Here is a 4,370-nt window from a genome sequence, read left to right on the forward strand (position 1 = left end):
GGTGGCGCTAGTGGTGATGAACCCACCTGCCAATGTTGGAGATGCCAGAGACATGGGTCAGGAAGATCCCTGGGTCAGGATGATCCCCTGGATGAGGCCATGGCAACCCACTCCAATATTATTGCCTGGAGAATTCCATGGCGCCTGGCGGGCTCCAGTCCATGGGGGTCACAGAGTCAGATATGACTGAAGCGACTTAGCATGCATGCAGCAGGGTTATTTAGCATCAGGTGGGTGCTTTCAAGCACTTGGCAGATAACATCCTTTATAGATCAATGTCCAGGAAACCTGGATCTGCATGGCCAGTCCTTGTGAGACAGAAAGAAAAAGCCCGTGCCTGGCACAATTCTGTCTCCTGGGGCAGAGGCATCATGGGGATGGGGGGAGGGGGGCAGCCAGGGTGAGCCAAAGGGAAATGACAGTCTTGGTGGTCAAGGAGCATTCAGCAGAAAAGAAGAGCTTGCCATGCGAGGGTCCAGCCATTCTCAGTCTGGGTTTCTCTGGAAGTTGGCAGAGAATAACAACAGGAAATCTTAATCTGGGGCAGGACACCCTTTCAAGTTCAGGCAGGAAGGCTTTCCCTCCCCCAGGCCAATGAGCAGAGGCTGAGCCTCCCACAGAATTCCCAGGGGACTGCTGATGGCTACTGGACATGGAGCCTCTGTCATGTCCCCTCAGGTAGACCCTTTGTGAAAAGATGGGGTCTGGGGTGGTCCGAGGTCAGGGGTCAGCACTGAGCATCTCACCCTGTTCTCACCACATCTCCCTATGAGACACACATATCACTGGAGCCCAGATGCTGCCAGTCTCCTACATCCCCACCCTCCCAGCTGAAGCAGACCTTTCATACCCCTGTTGAGGTCTGGGCCCCTGAATCCACTTGTACTCATTTCCATGGAACCATGACTGAATCACCTATCAACCGGGGATCTGGTGTTCTGCCCCACTCACCTGGGCTTCCCTGGTGGCTCAGACAGTAAAGAAGCTGCCTATAATGCAGGAGACCTGAGTTTGATCCTTGGGTCAGGAAGATTCCCTGGAGGAGGAAATGGCAAGGCATTCCAGTATTATTGCCTGGAGAATCCCATGGGCAGAGGAGTCTGGTGAGCTACAGTCCATGGGGTCACAAAGAGTTGGACACGACTGACTGACTAACACCCTCCACTCAGCTGTCCGGGTCACCCTACCAAGCCAGGTGTTCTGTGTGATTGGCATTACAAGCCTCGATGGGTTGGCTTAGGGGGAAGGATATGGGCTGGCTTTCTTCCCCTTGCCTTCCTGAAGAAGGATATTCTGGAGCTGAGTGGCTGAACACAAAATATAGCCATTCTTCAGGCTGACAATAGGGAAGGACACCGAGGCAGAGGAAATAGTACTGTCCACAGGTACAAGTCCTGGGAGAAGGTTCTCAGGCCACGGTCAGCTTTGTAGACAAAAGGCCAGCCAAACTCACTGGAGCCTTCCCCGCTCCCTCCACCTATGTTTTGGTTCTCTCACCCATCCACTTTTTCATGGAGCTCATTCAAATAAGGAACCCACCTTTCTGAGGGCAAGCCATGAAAAGTATCCTGTAGCATCCTCCTGTTGGTCCCTGGGAAACACTGGACATGCATGGCACCATCTTCTCTCCATCAGCAAGATCTTGGCATCATTTATGTCAAAGAGTATCCTTCCTATGCTTTCCTCTAGGAATTTTATAGTACCTGGTCTTACATTTATGTCTTAAATCCATTTTGAGTTTATTTTTGTGTATGATGTTAGAGAGGGTTTTAATTTTACTCTTTCACATGGACCTGTCTAGTTTTCCCAACACCACTTATTGAAGAGACTGTCTTTTCCTCCATTGTATATTTGTGTCTCCTTGAAAGTGAAAGCATGAGTCACTCAGTCATGTCTGCCTCTTTGGGAGTCTGTGAACTGCAGCCTGCCAGGCTCTTCAGTCCAGAGAATTCTCCATGCATGAATGCTGGAGTAGGTAGCCATGCCCTCCTCCAGGAGATCTTCCTGTCCCGAGGATCAAACCTAGGTCTCCCACATTGCAGGCAGATTCTTTACCATCTGAGCCACCAGGGAAAATTCTCCTTGACTCCTTGGAATCCTTTGCCTCCTTGGTCATAGATTAATTGATCATAGGTGCGTGGGTTTGTCTCTGGGCATCAACAGGATCTTGGAAAGGAGGAGGTCACAAACTGAAAGGGCTCCTAGCAGAAGTCAAGGAAATACATGAGGAAAAGCTGATGTGGAAGAAGAGGGCAGAAAGAGGAGCCCAGAAAGCCATGGGGAAGGAGGAATCCTTGGGCCTCCCAACATTCTTCAGTCACCTCAAGCTGATGCTCCCCAGAAATTCATTTTCAGAGTAGATTTTATTCTAGGTTGACCACAGTTTGATGAAGCTTATTTATACTAGCTGGGAAAGATTGAGGGCAAGAGAAGAAGGGGGCAATGGAGGATGAGATGGTTGGATGGCATCACTGACTCAGTGGACAAGAGTTGGAACAAACTCTGGGAGATAGAAGGACAGGGAGGCCTGGTGTGCTGCAGTCCATGGGGTTGCAAAGAGTCAGACATGACTGAGCGACTGAACAACAACAAAGACTGCCAGGAATCGACCTGGTGAGTTGAATGTCCATTTTGAGAAACCTTGATCCAAGAGGATTTCTAATGTAATATTTCACCAGCGTGACAAAACAAAATAGCATCATCTCAGGCCTGGGTCAATGTGTCCCTGCTAACTCAGATTCTGCACTTAGATAGCAGTTGTCCTTCCCTGTGGCCAGCTCTTCATCCATCTTCTGTTTATCCACTTAGAGTTTACCCATCATCTCCTTTTTGGCATGAGTCTTGAGCTTCTGTTTTTGTTTTATTAAGTTTATATGCTCATGTACTGCTGGATGTTGTCTCAAATTCTTTGGGAGGTAGCAGACAATAAACAAATACCTAAACACAACAGCAGATTGTTCAACTAAGTGTCAGCTCCAGAAATATATAACACAAATGCTGAAAGGACATTTTAAAAAAAAATAACTACTCACTTTTTAACATCAGGTTATTATAATCATTGAAAAGCTGTAACAGTGTGGCTTAGAAGGCATGTCCATTCTTAACTGATTATGAGACCTTAGGCTCATAGCATCTCTGAGAGTCAGACTCCTCATCTGCAAAATGTAGATAGGGATGATTTCATGATAAAATGAGATGATGTACAGTGTCTTCTACATGCAAGCCTGTGTGTGCTAAGAAACTTCAGTTGTGTCTGACCCTTTGAGATCCCATGGACTGTAGCCCACCAGGCTCCTCTGTCCATGAAATTCTCCAGGCAGGAATACTGGAGTGGGTTGTCATGAAAAGATATTTTTGACAGCAGGTTAAGGAAAAGAAACTGTAATGCAATGAAGATGGCCTAGAGGTAAGACAGTTATATATGTCAAACTCAAGAGCAAAAAGCTCAGTGCCACTGAGCATTCTGCCTGGCATGGAAATGGATTTTTGAAGAGAATAAACTGAACCAGAATGCTTGAGGAAGAAATGGCTGAGGATTAGAGATGTAAAGAAGGGTGAAAGAAGAGGTCAAAGTGATCATGGATGGAGGCCAGAGGCTAAAATATCTTTCTGCTGGAGTGGTGTGTCTTGTCAGTGACTCACTGTGAGATCTCAGCAGAAATGCCAAAAACAATCACATCAGAAAGGAGCAGCCCAGGCTAAGTGCAGGGTCTGATTAGATCAGCTGTTTCTAATACAGGGGTTTGGCTTCCACTGTCCACAGGCTGAAATGTCATTAAGATCACTCTCCAGGAGAAGTTTCCACTCGGATGAGCCTTGTTCAGCACTTAAAAAACAAACTAACAGGAAACAAATGACAAGCCCACCACCACATTACACCAAGCTGTCTTTACATTCACTTAGAGTACAGAGCATTCTAGACTTTCCCCATCTCTTATGTCTCCTGCATTGGCAGGCAGACTGTTTACCACTAGCACCACCTGGGAAGTCCTCTCTTTGGTTACAACACGTAATTTATTGTGGGAATGGGAACACATTCTTCTTAGTTTGGAGCCAAGGCTAAGATGGAAGTTAAGGGATCCTACCAGGTTATCCAGGAGACAAGACCCTAAAAGGTATACAGTGACAGGGGTCTTTGGGGACAAGCAGAAGTTGAAGTTCAAGAGGAAGCAGATAGGAGGGAGGTGAATGTTGGCAGGAAAAAAAAAGACATCTCTGTTAGATACATTGAGTTTCTATAGGAAAACTAGAGGAAGTGTAGAAGTCAGGGAGATTAGGCCATTAGGGTTCAGGACACTTCTAATGCCCTGGAACATTGGCCATTGCTGCTGAGAGGCATCAATAGGTCGAGTGACACAGGAACCACTCTA

Source organism: Ovis aries, chromosome X (genome assembly GCF_016772045.2).
Source record: "Ovis aries strain OAR_USU_Benz2616 breed Rambouillet chromosome X, ARS-UI_Ramb_v3.0, whole genome shotgun sequence".
Classification (NCBI taxonomy): Eukaryota; Metazoa; Chordata; class Mammalia; order Artiodactyla; family Bovidae; genus Ovis; species Ovis aries.